This window comes from Cetorhinus maximus, chromosome 21, assembly GCF_964194155.1.
Source record: "Cetorhinus maximus chromosome 21, sCetMax3.hap1.1, whole genome shotgun sequence".
NCBI classification, from domain to species: domain Eukaryota; kingdom Metazoa; phylum Chordata; class Chondrichthyes; order Lamniformes; family Cetorhinidae; genus Cetorhinus; species Cetorhinus maximus.
Window position 1 is genome coordinate 37,460,814 of NC_135899.1, and position 24,629 is coordinate 37,485,442.

The 24,629-nt window shown below is 45.6% G+C and overlaps 2 protein-coding genes across 3 annotated transcripts in view; one reads left to right on the plus strand and one right to left on the minus strand.

The window, feature by feature from the left end:
- The window catches only part of LOC144695227 (uncharacterized), a 384,420-nt gene that overhangs the window by 268,671 nt on the left and 91,120 nt on the right, over positions 1–24,629 (minus strand). The window lies entirely within an intron of this gene.
- LOC144695231 (uncharacterized) overlaps positions 1–24,629 on the plus strand; it is a 407,499-nt gene that overhangs the window by 251,887 nt on the left and 130,983 nt on the right. The window lies entirely within an intron of this gene.

The following is a 24,629-nucleotide window of genomic DNA, read 5'->3' on the forward strand; positions in this document are numbered from 1 at the left end:
GTCAGCGTGACATTAGTCGTCTCAATTTCTCTGCTCCTCTCACCCATTCTAATCTGTCTCTCTCTGAACTTACTGCACTCCGTTCTCTCAGGTCCAACCCCAATATTGTCATAAAACCCGCTGACAAGGGTGGTGCTGTTGTTGTCTGGCGCACTGACCTCTACCTCGCGGAGGCTGAGCGTCAACTCGCAGACACTTCCTCCTACCTCTCCCTGGACCATGACCCCACCACTGAACATCAAGCCATTGTTTCCAGGACTGTCACTGACCTCATCTCCTCTGGAGATCTTTCTCCCACAGCTTCCAACCTGATAGTCACCCAACCTCGGATGGCCCGCTTCTACCTCCTACCCAAAATCCACAAACAGAACTGTCCCGGCAGACCAATCATGACAGCCTGTTCCTGCCCCACGGAACTCATTTCTCGTTATCTTGACTCCCTTCTCTCTCCCCTTGTCCAGTCCCTTCCCACCTACATCCATGATTCTTCTGACACCTTACGTCACATCAACAATTTCCAGTTCCTTGGCCCCAACCGCTCCCTCTTCACCATGGACGTCCAATCCCTCTACACCTCCATCCCCCACCAGGATGGTCTGAGGGCCCTTAGCTTCTTCCTTGAACAGAGGCTCGAACAATTCCCATCCACCACTACTCTCCTCCGTCTGGCTGAACTTGTTCTCACACTGAACAATTTCTCCTTTAACTCCTCTCACTTCCTCCAAATAAAAGGTGTGGCTATGGGTACCCGCATGGGCCCCAGCTATGCCTGTCTCTTTATGGGGTATGTGGAACATTCCTTGTTCCAGTCCTACTCCGGCCCCCTCCCACAACTCTTTCTCCGGTACATCGATGATTACTTTGGTGCTGCTTCAAGCTCTCGTCGGGACCTGGAAAAATTTATTAATTTTGCTTCCAATCTCAATCCCTCCATCATTTTCACATGGTCCATCTCTGACACTTCCCTTCCCTTCCTTGACCTCTCTGTCTCAATTTCTGGTGATAGACTGTCCACCAATATCCATTACAAGCCTACTGACTCCCACAGCTACCTTGACTACAGCTCCTCACACCCCACTTCCTGTAAGGACTCCATCCCATCCTCTCAGTTCCTTCGCCTCCGTTGCATCTGTTCTGATGATGCTACCTTCAAAAACAGTTCCTCTGACATGTCCTCCTTCTTCCTTAACCGAGGTTTTCCATCCACGGTTGTTGACAGGGCCCTCAACCGTGTCCGGCCCATCTCCCGCGCATCCACCCTCACGCCTTCTCCTCCCTCCCAGAAACATGATAGGGTCCCCCTTGTCCTCACTTATCACCCCACCAGCCTCCGCATTCAAAGGATCATCCTCCGCCATTTCCGCCAAATCCAGCATGATGCCACCACCAAACACATCTTCCCTTCGCCCCCCCCCGGCAGCATTCTGTAGGGATCGTTCCCTCCGGGACACCCTGGTCCACTCCTCCATCACCCCCTACTCCTCAACCCCCACCTATGGCACCTCCCCATGCTCATGCAGAAGATGCAACACCTGCTCCTTCACTTCCTCTCTCCTCACTTTCCAAGGGCCCAAACTCTCCTTTCAAATGAAGCAGCATTTCACTTGCATTTCCCCTAACTTAGTCTACTGCATTTGTTGCTCCCAATGCGGTCTCCTCTACACTGGAGAGACCAAACGTAAACTGGGCGACCGCTTTGCAGAACACCTGCGGTCTGTCCGCAAGAAAGACCCAAACCTCCCTGTCGCTTGCCATTTTAACACTCCACCCTGCTCTCTTGCCCACATGTCAGTCCTTGGCTTGCTGCATTGTTCCAGTGAAGCCCAATGCAAACTGGAGGAACAGCACCTCATCTTCCGACTAGGCACTTTACAGCCTTCCGGACTGAATATTGAATTCAACAACTTTAGATCTTGAACTCCCTCCTCCATCCCCACCCCCTTTCCGTTTCTTCCCCATCCCTTTTGTTTTTTCCAATAATTTATATAGATTTTTCTTTTCCCACCTATTTCCATTATTTTTAAATCTATAAATGTAATACCCTGTCAGTCTTTCCACCCCACCCCCACTAGAGCTGTACCTTGAGTGTCCTGCCATCCATTCTTAATTAGCACATTCTCTTAGATAATATCACCACTTTAACACCTCTTTGTTCCTTTGTTTGTAACATCTTTTGATTATCTGCTCCTATCACTGCTTGCTTGTCCCTAGAACCACCCCCCCCACCCCACCCAACTTCTCCACCACACCCCCCCCCCACCCGCCCCAACCTTAAACCAGCTTATATTTCACCCTTCTCCTGATATTGCTCAGTTCTGTTGAAGGGTCATGAGGACTCAAAACGTCAACTCTTTTCTTCTCCGCCGATGCTGCCAGACCTGCTGAGTTTTTCCAGGTAATTCTGTTTTTGTTGCTGATGTGCACAGTCATTCCTATTTGGTGAGAGTCTCTCTCTCCTGCGCCTGCGCAGAGCCGGGAGGCGTTGTGAATAGGAAAAGTCCCGCCTTTCCTCTCTGATTGGCTGAGCGGGGGATTGACATCTTCCTTCTAACCCTGATTAGCTGCTACAGACGTCAATTAAGAGCCCGCCCATTGCCCATTCGTGTTGGAAGCTGGTTATTATCCCATGGACTGTGAATGGACAGTTCTGTCTGTGTGTTGGGATCTGGATCTTTCCTGCCTTTTCAAATCCCTCCAAGACCGCCCAACACCCTATCTCTGAATTTTGGAGAGGGTACAGAAGAGATTTACTGGAATAGTTCCAGGATTGAGGGATTACAGTTACGTGGATAGACTGGATAAACTGGGATTGTTTCCCTGAGAGCAGAAAAGGCAAAGTGGAGATTTGTTGGAGATGTTTAAAATCATGAAGGGTTTAGACACAATAAATGAAGAGAAACTGTTTCCATTGGCAGAAGGATCGATAACTAGAGGTTACAAATAAAAGGTGATTGGCAAAAGAATCAGAGGTGACTTGAAGAAAAACTTTTCTACACAACATGTGGTTAGGATTTGGAATGCACTGTCTGATAGGATGGTGGATGCAGATTCAATAATTACCTTCAATAGATTCAAAGCTGCACTTTAAACTATACCCAATGCTGCTCCTGACATGTCTATCTACTGATTTGATGATAATCATGGAATGAGGGCTGTACCGGACTGTGAGTTTGTGGTGGAATACAATCCTGCTGCTGACGGCTCACTACACCTCATGGATACCCAGTTTTGTTATCTGCCTTTAGTCTACTTCCCTAGTGATGATTAACATGGTGAAGTTCTCATTCATCAGGGGAGTGGTGGGTTTCCTTAAACTTGTTTGACGTGAAGCCATGAGACTCCACGGAGTCAATATTGAGACTTCCCCACCAGCCAGTGGGATGAGACATACCCATGGATGGTGACGGAGGAGTCTGGGATGTTTCCGGGTTGATACGATTCAGTGAGTATCACTGCTACTTGACCAGTCTGTAGGGCAGCTCTCCTCACTCAGATACTTGTCCTCAGACCTTAGTAAGAGAGACTTTGCAGATTTCACTGGGCTGAGATCACCTTAATCTTATTCTGACACAATGCCAGGATTGTCCAGATCTATCTGATTTTCCACTTATTACTGGACTTTGTAGTGATTGTGTATCATTGTTTGCTCGGCCACTTCAGAGGGCAGTTCTGAGTCAACCATGTTGTGTCACATGTAGACCAGGCCAAGCAGTTGTAGCAGGTTCCCTTCCCTGAAGGAGAATATTTGGGTTTTTCGAACAATCTGAAAGTTTTCATGTCTTTATTTTGATTCTATTCCAAAATTTACTAAATTTACCTTCACAAAACAGAGTGGTTAAGGTGAATAGCATAGATGCCTTTTAAGGGGAAACTAGATAAGCGTATGACGGAGAAAGGAACAGAAGGATATGCTGATAAAATGCAATGAAGAGGGGTGAGAGGAGGCTCATGTGAAGCATAAGCACTAGCATGGACCAGTTGGGCTGAATGGCCTGTTTCTGCACTATAATTCTATGTATGTTATTTTCCGTGGTTGGATTTGAACTCTCAGTCTCTGGATTGTTAATACAGCACCATAGCAATTTGTCTGCCATACCTGGAGACACATTTATTGAAATGTCTTTTAATGCCTTCTTTAAAGATTTTACCTGAAGGACTTGGCCTTTTGAAAAAGCCTGGGCTTGGATTTGATATTTTGCCCAGTGCTGTGGCCGGTAGGTGAATTTGGGATGTGCAGTCTGAGCGAGTGCAGTGTATGTAATTTCCCAGGATAAACCACAACTCTTCAATCAGCTACACTAAAGCAATATTTTGCTCAGCTGCTAGCACTTCCTGTCCTGTGTTTTCTTCAAAGTTTCGGAAAACAAGGGGAGAAATATCAAAATCTCCATTTAATTAGCATTTCTCCTGAGTGTTTTTATATTAAACAAATACTCTAAGGGTAAAACTAGTGTTCTCTAGCGTGTCTCGAGCTCATAGTGAATTGATAGCCTGTTTTACACTCCGCTCGACTGTCTTTTCCATTGTCCTCACGGTGCCTGGGAAGATGGGGGAACTGGGCAGAGAAAGAAAGTAGCCACGTTGTCTGCTCCTAGTCACTATCCAGTGTCCCTACTGGAACCTGAGGGTGTGTGACAGTCAAGTGTAGAAAAAGAAAGGACTTATATCCCACAGGGGAATAGCAGACTGCCACTCACTGTGGAACAGTCTCTAACTGAGGAGTCAGACCCTTCAGCAAAGGAGGAGAGGGAGTTGGAGGAAATCATGTTTCCTTTTCCTGTTTTACAGAAGTATTGTACCATACTACACCAGAGAATACAGGGAGGATAGACACCTCTCTGATCCTGATCAACATCCAAGTACCAACTGCACAACTGTGGGAAGACATCCAGACCCTTCACAGCATTGCTCAACGCAGAGAAGGTTAGGCAATTAAACCATCATTTAGAAATCAGTCGGGTCAGGGGACCTTTGACACATCATAAGATCTGAAACTGATCAGTGGTATGGAGCCTTCCATCAGAACCAACCTTTCTGAAGGTTCGGCTGTGGGTGATCGGTTAGGGTAAGGCTGGGAAGAAGTGTGAATGGGCTCCAAGTGTGGTGAGAGCTTCAATCATTCATCGAGCCTCATGAACCACTGACCCATTCCTACATGTGAGATGCTGTTCATGTCTCAGGTTTGTGAGGAGGGCTCCACAGGTTCATAAAATCTTCTAACACACAAAGTGCATCTGTTGTGCAACTTTTAATTCAAGGGTGGCTACCTGTAAGAGAAACCATTCAAGTGTGGAGCTTGTGACTGAGCCCTTACACAGTCTTCGAAGCTCATGGAACACCGGCGTGTTCACACAGGAGAGAAACCATTCACCTGCAAGGTGTGCGACAAAGCCTTCATACATTTAAGGAGGTTCCAGCAACATCAGATGATCCACACAGGGGAGAAACATTTCAAATGTGTTGTTTGTGATAAAGCTTTTGCAATGTTTAGGACCTTCCTGAGGCACCGGAGGATTCACAGAGAGGAGAAACCTTTCCGGTGTCAGTTTTATGAAAAAGCTTTCATCCACTCCTCTGATTTCCTGAGACACCAGTTGATTCACACAGGAGAGAAACCCTTCAGGTGTGAGGTGTGTGACCAAGCCTTCACACAGTCATCGACGCTGATAAAACACCAACGCATTCACGCCAGGGAGAGACCATCATGTGTGAAGTCTGCCATAAATTATTCTCGCAGTTAATGAACTTCCGGGTACGCCAAAGTATTCACACAGGAGACAAACCATTCACATGCTAAGTGTGTAACAAATCATTCTCGCAGTCATCGCACCTCCGCACACACAACTGCATTCACACTGGGGGGAAGTTGTTCACTTGTGAGGTGTGTGAAAAAGCCTTCACAGGGGCATGACAACTCCTGGTCTATCAGACAATCCACACAGGGGAGAAACCCTTCAAGTGTGAGGTTTGCGAGAAAGATTTTGCAACACCTTCGAGGCTCCAGATACACTAGAGGAATTACACAGCAGAAAAACCCTTCAGATGCGAGATTTGTGATAAAGCTTTTGTGGCCACTTCGACCCTCCTGATACACCAGAGGATACACACAAAGGAGAAACCCTTCAAGTGTGAGGTTTGCGACCAAACCTTCACACATTCATCATTGCTTGTGAAACACTGACACATTCACACCGGGGAGAAGCCATTCACATGCGAGGTGCGTAGTAAATCAATCTCGTGCTCATTGAACCTCCTGCACCATCAGAGGATCCACACAGGGGAGTAACCCTTCAAATGGGAAATTTCTGTTGAAGCTTTCTGGCATCTTCAGTTTCCTGGGACACATTGATTCTCACATGGTAGAAATTCGTCAGGTGCAATGTTTGTGACCAGGCTTTCACTCACTCCTCAGACCTCCTGAAGCACCTGTGAATCCACACTGGAGAGAAACCATTCAGGTGTGAGGTGTGTGACAAGGCTTTCACACAGTCAGTGTATCTCCTGTCCATCAATACACTGACCTAGGAGAGAAACCCTACTGGTGTGAGTTCTGTGGAAATAAGTCTCCTCACAAGCATAAAATGTTGACACAAAATGACTACAGAAGAATGTATTTAAATCAGATTGGAAGAAAATTTAGAAACCAAGTTATATAAAATATAAAGTCGCATGTTTGAAATAAGATTAAAAGAACAGATTGTACAAGCCTATTGTTGTATTCTCAAGATTAATTACACACAAAGGACAAGACCAATTAAGCTAAACTAAAGAATATGTCAGCCAATCAAAGGGTGACAAGATCTCATTGACACGGGGAGAGGGAGGATCTTGAACCTTCCTCAGGGTTAAAAATCCCATCCCCAGAGACACTGTTAGCTAGTCATATTGAAGACACTTATCCAAAAGCAGGAAGAAGATACACCCTTTCATGGAACTGATCACCTATGGAAAGCTGTAGAGGTCTTTTGGATAAAATGAGTATGTTTATGTTCTTTTGGGGGATGTGCTTGAAGTTAGTTTTGTGTAGAAAGAAGACAGAAAATGATACTGATGAGAAGGTTTGATTGTATGGATGTATAATTCTTATATATTTTGATTTAACTAATTCCATATGATCACTCTGTACTAATTTATATTTTCCTTTAAATAAAACTTCTTTGAATTCACTATCTGAAAGGTCTCGCCTGACCTTGTGGGTTTAAAGTCTCATTTGGAACCCGAGAGTGAGAATGAATTACCGGTGAATTGGGATGATTCCAACTGGAATCCATCCAAAAAAAAACACAGCAGGAGTTTAGAAAAATGAGAGGGGATCGTATTGAAACGGTTAAGATTCTGAGGGGACTTGACAGTGTAAACACTGAGAAGTTGTTTCCTCTACCTGGGGCATCTAGAACACAGGGGTATGGTCTCAGTATAAAGGTCAATCATTTAGGACTGAGACAAGGTGAAATTTCTTCACTCAGGCTTGTGAATCTTTAGAATTCTCTACCCCAGAGGGTTGTGGATGCTCCATCGTTGAGTAGATTCAAAGCTGAGAGAGAGACAGATTTTTGGTCTCTCAGGGAATCAAGGGATATGGGGAGTGGTCAGAAAATGGAGTTGAGGCAGAAGATCAGGCATGATCATATTGAATGGCAGAGCAGACTCAATAGGCTATAGGGTCTATTGCTGCTCTTATTTCTTATGTTCTAATGTTGTTCTGGGGCCTTGTCCGTAACCGGGTGGCCCTGGAGAGGGAGCATGTGGTGTTCACCGGTCCCACTTGATACTTTCCTCGAGGTCAGGGTTCAGAGTCTCTCAAAGACACTGGCAACAACATTCTTGGGTTTTTCGGGAAGGTTCCCTTTGCTTTTGTTGGAATTTTCTTCCTGATTTTGGTTATTTTTAGTTTGATTGATCCAGGAGTTTTGAGAAACAAGAGAGGAAAGAATGTTTAACAGAAACTGGAATTATCTGTTCTAAATTTCTATCCTGTACTTACAGTGATGACTTTTGTAAACTCCTTTTACAGAGTATTCGAAGGGAAGGATCTGCAGACAGGAAACTGAAACCAAATCTCACATCAAGATCTGATAGAGTCTGTTGATTCATCAGGACCTGAATTTCATTGACCTTTGAATGTGGAAGTCTGTTCCGTCTGTTGGAAAAGATCTCACCCATCAGTGTGACTGGAAAAACACCGAGACATACACACACGCACCCGAGTGAGAGTGTTCCAGTGCACTGAATGTGGATAGAGCTTTAACCAGTTACACAGCCTGAGAAAAACATCACACCATTCACAGCGGGGTGAAACTATATGTGTGTTCCATGTGTGGTTGAGACTTCAACTGATTGTGAAACCTGGAGAGAAACAAGGACACTCACATCACGGAGAAACCGTGGAAATGTGAGGACTGAGGGAAGGGATTCAGATACCTGTCTGAGCTGGAAATTCATCAGCGCAGTCATATCGGGGAGAGACTGTTCACCTGCACCGTATGCAGGAAGGGATTCACTTAGTCATCGGAACTCCTGAAACACCAGCGAGTTCACACTGGGGAGAAACCGTTCACCTGCTCGGAATGTGGGAAGAGATTCACTCAGTTATCGCACCTGGTCAAACACCAGTGAATTTACACCGGGGAGAGACCTTTCATCTGCTCTGTGTGTGGGAAGGGATTCAGTTACCCGTCTGAGCTGGAAATTCATCAGTGCAGTCACACCAGGGATAGATCGTTCACATGCTCCTTGTGTGAGAAGGGATTCATTCAGTCATCCCATCTGCTGAAACACCAGCAAGTTCACACTGGGAAGGAACTGTTCATTTGCTCCATGTCTGGAAAGGAATTTGCTGCTTCATCCAACCCTGTGAGTCACTAGTGAGTTCACACTGGGGAGAGGCCGTTCACTTGCTCTGAGTGTGGGAAAGGATTCACTCAGTCATCCCACCTGCTGACACACCAGCAAGCTCCCAAGTGACTGCAAGGGTTGGATTCTGCTGTTATTGCTGCTGTTCATCACATCAAAGGCTGAACCATGTTCATTCTAACATTTAGTGTTTGTTTCTGCTGATATTAATAACCTATGTTGACCCTGGTTGGAGGGTGTTTGATGGGACAGTGTAGAGGGAAGTTTATTCAGTCTCTAACCTGTTTTGATCCTGGTTGGAGGGTGTTTGCTGGGACAGTGTAGAGGGAAGTTTATTCAGTCTCTAATCCGTATTGATCCTGGTTGGAGAGTGTTTGATGGGACAGTGTAGAGGAAAGTTTATTCAGTCTCTAACCCATGTTAACCCTGGTTGGAGTGTGTTTGATGCTAACACCAGCTGCTCACTGATAAAATGTCCCATTCCCCAACACTGACCTCCATCACCTCAATGAGCTGAACATTTAACCCAGAGATGATCAGATAAACCCATCAGCTTCTCCCTCAGACACGGATCCGGAGAGACAGTGAGGGCCTCGAACATTTTTGTCCAGTGTGTTCGATATTTGAACCTTGGGTCTGATCAGCGATATTTCATCTCCTCCACGTCTCCATTTTCTGAATAGAGTGAAGAGCAACTGGGAGGCTGCAGGGAGATCACAGTTCCATGTGTTCCCTCTCCCACTCCCACTCCCTGCCCACAGCTCAGTGTCTCATTAGTGTGGGGAACTCCGACAGGCTGGGAGTGTTATTGGGACTGAGTAAAGTGCTGATTTACACAGGAGGCTGAACATCTCCTCCTGCACTTTCACACCAGCTGATTGCTGATTCAGACAGTGAGAGAACTGAACACTGGACTGTTTGAACCTGATCCATTCACCCTCAATTCCTGTGTCTGACACACAACCTCAGCACTGTCCCAATTCTCGGCCTTTTAAAAATCGCTCTCGCCATCAATGAGATGATTATTTCTTCCCCTTCCTTTCACCGTCTCAGACACGGCTCCAATATCCATGGAGGCTCTTCCATCATCTCGCTCCTACAATCAGGGAATTTTACAGGACAGCAGGAGGCCATTCAGCCCATTATACCTGTACTGGATCTCTGAAAGATGGAAGATGCAGACCCAGAACACCAGAACCTCTCTATTGTCCTCATTGGTACTGATGGACCTGCTGTGTATTCCTGGAATTCTGGTTTTCCTAGAATCACAGAATTGGTGTAAGACGTATCTTTGTTGTGTTGACTATTTAAAGTGAAATTTGCCTTTTTAATTTGAAGTCTCGTTTGCCTGTGAATTCATGGGTAATTTTCACTTGTGATTCCTGTTAAAGTCATAGTTATAGAAAGTGGAATCTTGTGACATGGCCACAGGGAGTGGAAAACCAGAGAATTACAGGATGGTTACAGGAAAGAATGAGACCATTTGGCCTGTCATGTCCTTGTCAGCTCTCTGTTATAGCAATGGAACGTGTAAAAAAGGAAAAGATGTGTCTGGAGGAGGTGTGAATGGCAGACTGATGAACAACAGCCATCCTCAACTGAAAAGGAGACGAAAACCAAAACCTGAGAAGACAAGGAAAACACAATGGGGCCAGAATTAATTATGCAAAATAGCTGAACTCTATGTTGAGTCAAGAAGTCTGTAGAGAATCTAATTGAAAGATGAGGTGCTGTTCCTCGAGCGATGTTAAGCTTTATTGGAAACACTGCAGGATACTGAGGACTGGGAGGTCAGAGTGAGAGCCATTTCAATTTTCCACTTTGGCTCTGTTGATTATTTGGTTGATGTTCCTGTTAAATTAATGGATAATCGTGGCATTCCAACACTTACTGTCCTGATAAAAATGGCACGTCGACAGTTGCTCTCCAGCAATTGATTTTAGTCCTGTCTGACCTCCCTGAGCCTTAATTCCCTCTGAACTGGATTTGCTGAACCACATGAAAAGACTCACTCACCAGAGTCCTGTAAAACTCTCTGCTCAGTGCAACTCCCAGAATACAAATAAAATCTGCTCAAATCAGAATGAAACTGTGGGGCTTCCAGCTCTGTCAAATTACCCGTTCTTTCAGACAAGGTGACAACTGAACACATTTACCAGCTCCGTAAACCCACAGGCCTGGGGTCACCTGAATTGGTGAATTGGGAGAAATTCAAAGTCCGCTGACATGGTCAAACTTTTATTGAAAACTTGGCTTCCTTTTCTCCACGTGTGTTGTGTTGACAAACCCCCTGCATCCTGTCCTCTGGTTCTCAAACACACTCCCGATATAAGTCAATCCCACCTTCTGCAGCACAATAGTTTAAAAAATGGAACCTGCTACTTGGACGACAAGTAAGGGCTCATCCGAAATTCAAACCCAGGACCTCACACATATTCATTCACAGAATGTCCCAAAGTGAGAATCATACCCCTAGACCAATGAGCCACTGGTCAAACAGCTTTTCAGGCAATATATACTTTCATTGCCACCCAAAGCTGATCAGCCATCGTTTCCAACAGAGACAATAAAAACATAAAATGCTGGAAATATTCAGGAGGTCAGGCAGCATCTGTGGAGAGAGAAACATAGTTCATGTTTCGATGATATTTCATCAGGACTGGGAAAAGTTGGAAATGTGATCAGTTTGAAGCAAGTGAAAGTGAGTAGTGTGGTAAAATAACAAAATTTAAAGACTATGATAGGGTGGAAGTCAGGAGAGTTTAAATCACAAAAGAGTTTGTGCTGCATGGTCACAGGGAGTGGTAAACATGGAATCACAGTCTGGTTATAGCACAGAATGAGTCTGGAAGGTTTTAAAGAGTCAAATTGAAAGATGAATTGAAATTAAGATCAAAGGCGAGATCCCAAAAACGTGGATCATTTTCCGTAACTTGGGAGCCTCCTCTTGACAAAGGCAGACAGCAATGGTGAAATTCATCATCGCCTCCAATGTGACAGCTCAGCCTTCAGCCGACTGAGGAAAAGAGTATTTGAGGAGCAGGATCTCAAACCCGAGACTAAGGCCATGGTTTACCGGACAGCAGTGATCTCCGTGCTCCTATATGCTTCAGAGACTTGGATAACCTACAGCAGACACCTCAAAGCACTGGAAACGTTCCACCAGCAGTGTCTTCACAAGATCCTCCAAATCTGGGGGTAAGAAAGGTCGGTCAACAGCAGCGTCCTCTCCCAAAGCAACTTATGCAGCATCGAGATGCTAATCACTCAAAACCAAGCTCCGCTGGGCGGGACATGCTGTTTGTTTGCCTGACACCAGACTCCCAAAATAACTGCACTACTCAAGAACTCAGTCACGGCAGGAGACTTCTAGGGGCACATGTCCTCAAAGCATCCCTGAGGAGGTCAAATATCCCCACTGGGGACAACAGCAGGAACAGCATCTCATCTTCTGATGAGGCACTTTACAGCCTTCCGGACTTAACATTGAGTTTAACAACTTCATACCATGAACTAACCCCCCCAACTTTACTCCTTTTCTAATCCTTTTAAAAAATTTTCCTTTTTATTTATTTATTTTTTATCCTTTCTCTCCAAGATCCCCCCTCCCCCGCCCCACAAGGCCATCTGTCACTTGTTGTGCTTTCACAGAATGCTGACCCGTGTTCTGCTGTTAACACATTCTGCTATCTTACATTTATGCCACTATCAGTATCTTCTCGAGTCTTTAACATTACCATTAACACTCCCTTTGTCTTGTGTCCATGACATCTTTGTCAATCTCTCCTTAGCTCCCATCTATCCCTGACCTTCTATCTTGCTCCACCCCCTCATAGCAGAATAAAATTAATCACATTTCTACTTTTTAGCTCTGAAGAAGTGATACAGACTTGTTTCTCTCCACAGATGCTGCCAGACCTGCTGAGTTTTCCAGCATTTTCTGCTTTATGTTAAATATCCCCACTGACTCATGGGAGACAGTGGCTTGTGACTGACCAAAATGGAGAAGGCTCATTCGGAAAGGTGCTGAACACATCAGGAGAAATATTCAGGAATGTGCAGAAGCAAAGCTGAGGCATTGGAAAGAGTGCATAAACTTCCAAACCCCCCACCATCTAACCAACCCCTCAAGCACCACCTGCCCCACTTATGGCAGAGTCAGCAGATCACACATTGCACTCATCAGCCATCTCGTAACTCATCGGACCACAATGGAAGCAAGTCATTCTCAATCTCGAGGCACTGCTTAAGAATAAGGAGCAAAGTGTAAAAAATTCCAGAAATTCCACTGAGATATTGACAAGAGAAGAAGTCGAAATACAAAGAAGCAATGCACTAAACATTCCAAAAACTAACAGCGAGGGGGGGATTCAAAGCCATGCATGCAGAGCGCAAGGCATTAGCAATCCATCGCCTTAGCTTTTGGCCACCTCGTCACCTGCTGGCCAGTGTGCAGACTATCGCATTTTATTTTTGTACCCAAGAAGAGTAGGTCATGATGATCACATTGCACATTGGCGGATTTTGAGATGTCAGAGTCAGCTCACTCTTTAAACCCTTCCAACTCAAATTCTGAAATGATTCAAAGTGATAACACTTATTTGTGGTAATTTTATTCAGTATCAGTAACTTGACAGTTGCTCATGTCTGAACTGTGGTATCAACACCCAACGAGCATTATCCTGACACCCTGGGTAGAAGTGCCTTCTCCACATAACTACTCCCAGGTACTGTCACTTCAACCAATGCAACGCCAAATCCCTCTACAATTTCTGTGCTTTGGGAATCTCCCTTATGGAGACTGATTTAACCCTATCATTACCAGGCGATGATTTGTATTCCCCAATTACAACAATGACATGTCCCCATCTGCCTGCCTGAGCCAGGTCAGTCTCAGGATCACTGACTCTCTACACTCAGACTCCTATCAGCTCAGAAACATTCAAATACCAAGCAAGGGAAACATGGCAGCCCTGGCACCAGGTGTCTTGTCTCAGATTCAAGGCTCTATTCTTTTCATAAAGCAACATCACACACCTCCTCACCCCCATACCTAGCCCCCCACCTCGTCAGCATTCTGTAGGGACCGTTCTCTCTTTGACACCCTGGTCCATGCATCCATCACCCCCAACTCCTCATCCCCTTCTGATGGCACCTTCCCATGCAATCACCTGCCCCTTTGCCTCCTCCCTCCTCACTGTTCAAGGGCCCAAACACTCCTTTCAGGTGAAGCAGCGCTTCACTTGCACATCCTTCAAATTGGTCTTCTGCATCCACTGCTCCCAATGCGGTCTCCTCTACATTGGGGAGACCAAACGCAGACTAGGTGACCGCTTTGCAGAACAACTTTGCTCAGTGCACAAGCATGACCCGGACCTTCCTGTCACTTGCCCTTTCAACACACCATCCTGCTCTCATGCCCACATGTCCGTCCTTGGCTTGCTGTAATGTTCCAGTGAAGCCCAATGCAAATTGGAGGAACCGCACCTCATCTTCTGATTAAGCACCTTACAGCCTTCCGGACTTAACTTTGAGTGCAACAACTTCAGACCATGAACTTCAATTTTGCCCCCTCTTTTCAACAGTATAAAATCCATCACATTTCTACCTCTCCAGCTCTGAAGGAGAGTCATACAGACTCGAAAGGTTAATTCAGTTTCTGTCTCCACAGATGGTGCCAGACCTGCTGAGTTTTTCCAACATTTTCTATTTCTATTCTTTTCATGTCCTCAGTTGATAAGAATTCAGGACCGGCATGTTCCAGCTAGGATGAAGGATAAGTATGGCAAGTTTCAGGAACCTTGGATAACGAAGGATATTGTGAGATTAGTCAAAAAGAAAAGGGGAGCATTCGTAAGGGCTAGAAGGCTGGGAACAGATGAAGCCCATGGAGAATATAAAGAAAGTAGGAAGAAACTTAAGCAAAGAGTCAGGAAGTCTAAAAGGGGTCATGAAAAGTCATTGGCAACCAGGATTAAGGAAAATCCCAAGGTCTTTTATACATATGTGAAAAGCAAGAAGGTAGCCAGGGAAAGGGTAGGCCCACTCAGGGACAGAGGTGGGAATCTGTGTGTGGAGCCAGAAGAAATGGGAGAGATACTAAATGAGTACTTCTCATCAGTATTCACCAAAGAGAAGGACTTAGCGGTCGATTTGTCTAGGGAAGAGTGTGTAGATAGCCTGGATCATGTTGAGATCAAAAAAGAGGTGTTAGGTGTTTTGAAGAATATTAAGGTGGATAAGTCCCCAGGGCCAGATGGGATCTACCCCAGAGTACTGAGGGAGGCAAGGGAGGAGATTGCTGGGGTCTTGACAGAAATCTTTGTATCCTCACTGGCTACAGGTGAGGTCCCAGAGGACTAGAGAATGGCCAATGTTGTTCCATTGTTTAAGAAGGGTAGCAGGGATAATCCAGGAAATTACAGGCCGGTGAGCCTTATGTCAGTGGTAGGGAAATTATTGGAGAAGATTCTTTGTGACAGGATTTACTACCATTTGGAAGCAAATGGGTGTATTAGTGAGAGGCAGCATAGTTTTGTGAAGGGGAGGTCGTGTCTCACTAACTTGATCGAGTTTTTCGAGGAAGTGACAAAGATGATCGACGATGGAAGGGCAGTGGATGTTATCTACATGGATTTCAGTAGGGCCTTTGACAAGGTCCCTCATGGCAGACTGGTACAGAAGGTAAAGTCGCACGGGATCAGAGGTGAGCTGGCAAGATGGATACAGAATTGGCTTGGTCATAGAAGACAGAGGGTAGCAGTGGAAAGGTGCTTTTCTGAATGGAGAGCTGTGACTAGTGGTGTTCCGCAGGGATCAGTGCTGGGACCTTTGCTGTTTGTAGTATACGTAAATGATTTGGAGGAAAATGTAACTGGGCTAATTAGTAAGTTTGCAGACGACACTAAGGCTGGAGGAATTGCAGATAGTGAAGAAGATTGTCAAAGGATACAACGGGATATAGATCGGTTGGAAACTTGGGCGGAGGAATGGCAGATGGAGTTTAATCTGGACAAATGCGAGGTAATGCATTTTGGAAGGTCTAATATAGGTAGGAATTATACAGTAAATGGCAGAACCCTTAAGTGCATCGACGGGCAGAGGAATCTGGGTGTACAGGCCCACAGGTCACTGAAAGTGGCAACACAGGTGGATAAGGTAGTCAGGAATGCATTTGGCATGCTTGCCTTCATTGGCAGGCGTATTGAGTATAAAAGCTGGGAAGTCATGCTACAGCTGTATAGAACCTTGGTTAGGCCACACTTGGAATATTGCATGCAATTCTGGTCGCCACATTACCAGAAGGATATGGAGGTGTTGGAGAGGGTGCAGAGGAGGTTTACCAGGATGCTGCCTGGTCTGGAGGTTATTAGCTATGAGGAGAGGTTGGAGAAACTCGGATTGTTCTCACTAGAGCGATGGAGATTGAGGGGTGACTTGATAGAAGTTTACAAAATTATGAGTGGCATGGACAGAGTAGATAGTCAGAAGCTTTTTCCCAGGATGGAAGAGTCAATTACTAGGGGACATAGATTTAAGGTGAGAGGAGAAAACTTTAGAGGAGATGTGCTGGGCAAGTTTTTTACGCAGAGGGTAGTGAGTGTCTGGAATTCGCTGCCAGAGGAGGTGGTGGAAGCAGGTATGATAGTGGTATTTAAGAGGCAGCTTGACAAATACATGAATAGGATGGGAATAGAGGGATATGGACACCGAAAGTGCAAAATGTTTTAGTTTGACAGGCAATATGATCGGCGCAGGCTTGGAGGGCCGAAGGGCCTGTTCCTGTGCTGTACTTTTCTTTGTTCTTTTTTCTACATGTTTCTGTATTTCTGTTCAGGTCTTTACCTTTTACTTCTCATTCCCCAAATTTTCAAATTCTACTAGATTTCTGGTGAAGGTTACCTTTTAACCATTTGGTCAGTGAATGTACGTATCACAGTTTCCCATCAAGTCACCTCCCAACCACTTCACTGTGTCACACACACAATTAAAAATATAGTTCAGTTTAAACATGATCATCGCAACTGGTGAAGACTCTGCAATCAGCTAATCAGAGGGTTTAAGTTAGATCTCGTTGGTGAGGGAGAAAACCCGATGTAGGGATTTCCCAGGATTCCGACAGTGCACACCTTTGAGGGGGAAGAGCTACCTTCAACCCCTCGCTCAATTTCACTCCGTTAGTTCCCAGTTCTGTTCTGGCCCCGCCTTGGGAGCATCTATTCGATCATTTCCCCCTTTTACAGGAGGGCTGTTAATTCTAAATTATTAGCAGCCGATTAATTACATACATTGTACAGAAAACCACAGTTTATTAAATCATCATGAATAAAGTATTTAAAAGGCCCCCCAGCTCTCCCTTTTCCCGTATCCATCTTGTGATAACTCTTATTTCTCCCTTTCCCTCAATGCTCCATGGAGATCACCATGGAGAGTGTGAAGCGACTGTCCCAGGTTAATCTCACCGGCTGCTGATTCACTGAGAGCTCCAGGCTCGGGTTCAGGATCCATTTGGTTTGGTTCCCTCTCCGCTTGGTCACATCGGCTGATAGAGACAGACTCTCACATTTAGCGAGTGGTTTAAACCCTGAACCTTCCTCACTGAGGAAGGGAGAGAACTCCAAATGGGGAAATGTATCTCCCATACTCACCCTTTCCTGAAACACTGAGCTGTCAATGCAGGGCGACACATTCTGTGTGAATTACTGGGAGAATCGGACAGAACACCGGCATGTTGCTGGAATCCGGAGCAGGAAAAGGACATTTATATTTGGGATATTGAAATCGGTCGAAATGCGTTTTGGGGGCGGGGAACGGGGTGTCTCAGGGGACATTTGAATTGAGCGGGGGCAGCAGTTCCGTTTCTAGAGAAGCTGAAGCGCTGCCTTAATGGGGTGAAGATTTCCCAGCTCCCATTGTACCTGAAGCAAATCTATTTGAATGTGTGGAATCAGAGCTCCTCATTCATTGTGGAGTCTTGGAATATATCTACAGCGGAAACTTCTGTATGTTCGGTTAATTTCAATCCCGGTCCCTGTATCTTGTTCAGACTGTGTGAATCCGTCTACAACAGCAAAACAGCTTGTTAAAATATCACACTTTGAACAGAGTAAGATGTCTTAATGCGCTTCACAAGAACTTTCTCAAATACAATTTGACATCGAGCCAGATAAGGAGATAACAGGACAGATGGACAAATGCTGTATCAAAGGGACAAAGAATGGTTACAGCACAGAAAGTGGCCATTTGGCCTGTCCTGCTCGTATTGGCCCTCAGGAATAATACACCAATTCCCACTCACCCCGATTTTTCTCTTTGCATCATTATCCAATTCTCCCTTGACTTGCTCGATTGAACCTGCCTCCGCCCGACACTCAGGCTGTACATTCCAGATCCTAACCGCTCGCTGCATTACAAGGTTTTCATTCGTGTCGCTATTGCTCCTTTACCAATCTATGTAAATCGGTGTCCTCTAGTTCTCCATCCTTCTACCAAGGGAATAGTTTCTCCCTTGATGCGAGACTTGATGCACGGTAGAATGTGGGAGGGTAGAATGTGGTCTGTCTCTCAACCCGAGTCCTTTAGTCATATTCTCACCTATTTTAATGTCTTCAAAGAGGTTACAATCATTTCTGTTCCTATCTGAATGTATTTAAGGTGTGGTCTGCAGTCATTTGAAGGCTCTGTGCGGACGGCAGGAGAGTTCTTTAATAATGTCCTGGTCTATTTAATTGCGTCACACACCGTTCCTGAACTATATTCGGCCCGTTGAATGTAGATAATGCCGATTCCTCAATTATGTTCTGACCTTTTCATTTTATCTAATGTGGGTTTACAGCCATGCCTCTAATAATGTTCGGGCTCTGTCAATGTATCTAATTCGAGTTCTCCAGATCTGCATGTGTCTCCTCCGGATTCCTCTATGTGTCCAATGCGAGTTCCTCCCACATGTCTTGGTGCCTTTGAATGCATTTACTGTGGTTTCCTCACCATGTTCAGACTTTTTTGAATCCCTTTAAAGCCGGTTCTTCAAACTTATTCGGGCCCTTTGATTGCATCTAATGTACTTTCTTCAATCGTGCTGCGCCCTTTGTGCGTATCAGATTTATTCTTCAGTCATTTTTTGAGCGCAGTGAATGAGTGTAATGAGGGTCCTTCAAACTCAGTGAGGATTTTCGCTGATGATTGCACAGTGTTCTGTACCACACGCAGCACCACAGTCTCCGCAAACAGTCTCGGTCCATATGCAGCAAGACCTGGACAACATTCAGACTTCAGCTGATAAGTATCATGTGATATTGACACCATACAATTGCCAGTCAATGACCATCTCCAATAAGAGATAATCTAGCCATCTCCCCATGACATTAACCTGCATTACCACTGTTGAACCCCTCCCTCCCCCACCCCATCCCCGCCCAGTGCCATTCTCCACATTCTGGGGTGACCCTTGATGAAAAACTGACCTGCACCAGCCATATAAATTTGGCTACAGGAGCAGGACAGAGGCTAGGAATTCCGCGAAGGGTAACTCACCTCCTGACTCCTCAAGAAACCATAGAAAAGTTACGGCGCAGAAAGAGGCCATTCAGCCCGTCATGCATGTGCCGGCCATAAAAGGAGAAAAAAAGAAACTAGCCACTCATTTTTAATTTCACTTTCCAGTACCTGGTCTATGGAGTTGAGCGTTTCAGCTTCAACCACCAACTTAGGCAGTGAATCCCACCCCTCTGGGTGAAAATGTTTTTCCTCATGTCCCCTCTAACCCTTCACCCAATCACCTTAAATCTATGCCCCCTGGTAATTGACCCCTTAGCTAGGGGAAACAAGTCTTTCCTTTCTACCCTATCGAGGCCCCTCATAATTTTGTACACCTCAATTAGGTCACCCCCCCAGCCTCCTCTGCTCTAAGGAAAACAACCCTAGCCTATCCAAACTTTCCTCATAGCAGCAATATTTCAGCCCTGGCAACATTCTTGTAAATCTCCCCTGTACTCTCTCCAGAGCAATTATGTCCACCCTGTAATGTAGTGACCAGAACTGTACACAAAATTCCAGCATATTTTTATTCATTCACGGGAGGTGGGCTTCGCTGGCTGGGCCAGCATTAATTGCCCATCCCTAGTCGCCCTTGAGAAGGTGGTGGTGAGCTGCCTTCTTGAACTGCTGCAGTCCATGTGGTGCAGGTACACCCACAGTGCTGTTTGGGTGGGAGTTCCAGGATTTTAACCCAGCAACAGTGAAGAAACAGCGATATATTCCCAAGTCAGGATGGCGAGTGACTTGGAGGAAAACCTCCAGGTGGTGATGTTCCCATGTTATCTGCTGCCCTTGACCTTCCAGATGTTAGTGGTTGTGGGTTTTCAAGGTGCTGGCTAAGGAGACTTGATGAGTTCCTGCAGTGCATCTTGTAGATTGTACACAGTGCTGCCACTGTTCATCGGTGGTAGAGGGAGTGAATGTTTGTGGTGGGGGGTGGGGTGGGGGGGCACCAATCAAGCGGGCTGCTTTGTCCTGGATAGTGTCAAGCTTCTTGTGTGTTGTTGGAGCAGCACTCTTCAAGGCAGGTGTGGAGTGTTCCATCACACAACTGACTTGTGCCTTGTAGATGGTGGACAGGCTTTGATGATTCAGGAGGTAAATTGCTTGTCATACGATTCCCAGCCTCTGACCTGCTCTTGTAGCCACAGTTCAGTGCCTAGTCCAGTTCAGTTTCTGGTCAATGGTAACCCCAAGGATGTTGATAGTGGGGGAGTCAGTGATGGTAATGCCATTGAACATCAAGGGATGATGGCTGGATTCTCTCTTGTTGGAGATGGTCATTGCCTGATACTTGTGTGGTGCGAAAGTTACTTAACACTTGTCAGACCAAGCCTAGATATTGTCCAGGACTTGCTGCATTTGGACATGGACTGTTTCAGTAACTGAGGAGCTGTGAATGGTGCTGAATGTTGTGCAATCATCAGTGAACATCCCCACTTCTGCCATTATGATGGAAGGAAGGTCATTGATGAAGCAGCTGAAGATGGTTGGGCCGAGGACACTATCACAGAATCACACAGTGCAGAAGAGGCCCTTTGGCCCATCGAGTCTTCACCGACACGTGAGAAATACCTGACCTACCTACCTAATCCCATTTACCAGCAGTTGGCCCATAGCCTTGAATGTTATGACGTGCCAGGTGCTCATTCAGGCACTTTCTAAAAGATGTGAGGCAACCCGCCTCCACCACCCTCGCAGGCAGTGCATTCCAGACTGTCACCACCCTCTGAGTAAAAAAGTTTTTCCTCACATCCCCCCTAAACCTCCTGCCCCTCACCTTGAACTTATGCCCCCTTGTGACTGACCCTTCAACTAAGGGGAACAGCTGCTCCCTATACACCCTGTCCATGCCCCTCATAATCTTATACACCTCGATCAGGTCACCCCTCAGTCTTCTCTGCTCCAACAAAAACAACCCAAGTCTATCAAACGTCTCTTCATAACTTAAATGTTTCATCCCAGGCAACATCCTGGTGAATCTCCTCTGCACCCCCTCCAGTACAATCACATCCTTCCAATAATGTGGCGACCAGAACTACACACAGTACTCCAGCTGTGGCCTCACCAAGGTTCTATACAACTCCAACATGACTTCCCTACTTCTGTAGTCTATGCCTCGATTGATGAAGGCAAATGTCCCATATGCCTTTTTCACCACCCCACTAACATGCCCCTCCACCTTTAGAGATCTATGGACACACACGCCAAGGTCCGTTTGTTCCTCAGAACTTCCTAGTGTCATGCCATTCATTGAATACTTCCTTGTCAAGTTACTCCTTCCAAAGTGTATCACCTCACACTTTTCAGGGTTAAATCCATCTGCCACTTATCTGCCCATTTGACCATCCCGTCTATATCTTCATGTGGCCTAAGACACTCAATCTCACTGTTAACCACCCGGCCAATCTTTGTGTCATCCACAAAATTACTAATCCTACCCCCAACATAGTCATCTATGTCGTTTATATGAATGACAAATAATAGGGGACCCAGCACAGATCCCTGTGGTACGCCACTGGACACTGGCTTCCAGTCACTGAAGCATCCTTCTGTCATCATCCTCTGTCTCCTATGATGAAGCCAATTTTGAATCCACCTTATCAAATTACCCTGTATCCCATGTGCATTTGCCTTCTTTATAAGTCTCCCATGTGGGACCTTGTCGAAGGCTTTGCTGAAATCCATATAAACTACATCAACTGCACTACCCTCACCTACACACCTGATCACCTCCTCAAAAAATTCAATCAAATTTGTTAGGCATGACCTTGCTCTGACAAAACCATGCTGACTATCCCTGATCAAACCTTGCCTCTCCAAGTGGAAATAGATTCTCTCATTCAGAATTTTCTCCAATAGTTTCCCTATCACTGACGTGAGACTCACTGGCCTGTAGTTCCCTGGCTTATCTCCACAACCCTTCTTAAATAGCGGAACCACACTAGCTGTTCTCCAGTCCTCTGGCACCTCCCCCATGGCCAGAGAGGAATTAAAAATTTGGGTCAAAGCCCCTGCGATCTCCTCCCTTGCCTCCGTCAGCAGCGTGGGATACAAATCATCCGGACCTGGAGATTTGTCCACTTTTAAGCCTGCCAACACCTCCAATACCTTGTCACTCCCTATATCAATTTGCTTAAGAACCTCGCAGCCTCTCTCCCCGAGTTCGATACATTCATTGTCTTTCTCTTGGGTGAAGACGGATGTGAAGTATTCATTCAACACTCTAGCGATGTCCTCTGGCTCCATCCATAGGTTGCCCACTTGGCCCCTTATGGGCCCTAGCTTTCCCTGGCTATCCTCTTTCCATTGATATACTTATAGAATATTTTGGGATTTTCCCTACTTTTGCCAGCCAGAGCTTTCTTATATCCCCTCTTTGCTCTCCTAATTGCTTTCTTAAGCTCCACCCTGCACTTTCTGTACTCCACTTATGCCTCCGCTGATTTGCTTCCCTTGTACCTGCTAAAAGCCTCTCTTTTCCTTCTCATCGTAACCTGAATATCTCTGGTCATCCATGGTTCTCTGGGCTTGTTACTCCTTCCTGTCACCCTAGTGGGAACATGTTGAGCCTGTACCCTCCGCATTTCCTTTTTGAACGCCCCCCACTGCTCCTCTGTAGATTTCCCCACAAGTTGCTGTTCCCAGTCTACCTTGGCCAGCTCCTGCCTTATTTTACTAAAATCCACTCTCCCCCAATCCAAAACATTTTTTTGCAACTTGCCTATTTTTTTGTCCATTATAAACTTAAACTGTACGATGTTGTGGTCGCTATCACTGAAATGCTCCCCCACCATCACCTCAGCCACCTGTCTGGCTTCATTCCCCAGAATTAGGTCCAGCACTGCGCCGTCCGTTGTTGGATCCTCTACATATTGACCTAAAAAGTTCTCCTGTACACATTTCAAGAAATCCACTCCATCCAAGCCCTTAACACTATATCTATCCCAATTAATGTTGGGAAAGTTGAAATCATCTAATATAATTACCCTATTGTTATTGTTTTTACACACCACCGCAAATTGTGCACATATTTGCTCCTCAATTTCCTGATGACTATCTGGAGGTCTATAATAAACACCTAACAATGTGGCTGCCCCTTTTTTATTCCTCAGCTCTACCCACAAAGCTTCATTCGATGCCCCCTCCAAGATATCATCTCTCCTTACTGCAGTAACTGACTCCTTAACTAATAATGCAATGACTCCTCCTCTTTTACCCCCTCCCCTGTCTCTCCTGAAGATTCTATATCCCGAAATGTTGAGCTGCCAATCCTGCCCCTCCCTCAACCACGTCTCAGTGATGGCTATTATATCACAATTCCACGTGTCAATTCTCACCCTTAACTCATCCATTTTACCTGTAATACTCCTGGCATTAAAGTAGAAGCCATCCAGCCTTGCCTTACTCCCTTGAAACTTAATGTAGCTTTACTCCCTCTGACTTGATTGTTTTACTGTATTATGATGTGTCCCTATTCTGCTAACATCCTGATTCCCCTCCTCTTGCTGAATTAGTTTAAACTCCTCCCAACAGCACCAGCAAACCCGTCCACAAGGATGTTCCTCCCGCTCTGGTTCAGATGTAGACCGTCCCACTTACAGGTCCCACCTTCCCCAGAAATGGTCCCAGTGATCCAGGAATCTAAAATCCTCCCTCATGCACCAACTATTAAGCCATGTATTCATCTGTGCTATTCTCCTATTCCTGAGCTCGCTAGCACGTGGCACTGGGAGTAATCCAGAGATTACAAACCGATAGGTCTTGCTTTGGGAGAACACTTTGCAGTGATGTCCTTGAGATGAAATGACTGACCTCCAACAACCACAACCATCTTCCTTTTTGATAGGTATGATTCCAACCAGTGGAGAGCATTCACTTTGATTCCCATTGACTCCAGTTTTGCTATGGCTCCTTGATACCACACTCAGTCAAATGTTACCTTGATGTCAATGACAGTCACTCTCACCTCACCTCACCTCGGGAGTTCAGTTCTTTTGTCCATGTTTGAACCAAGGCCGTAATGAGGTCAGGAGCTGAGTGACCCTGGCCGAACCCAAACTGGGCGTCAGTGAGGAGGTTATTGCTAAGCAAGTGCCGCTTGATAGCAATGTTGATGACCCCTTCCATTACTCTACTGATGATGAAAAGTAGGCTGATGGGCGGTAATTGGCAGGGTTGGATTTGTCCTGCTTTTTGTGTACAGGACATATCTGAGAAATTTTCCACATAGCTGGGTA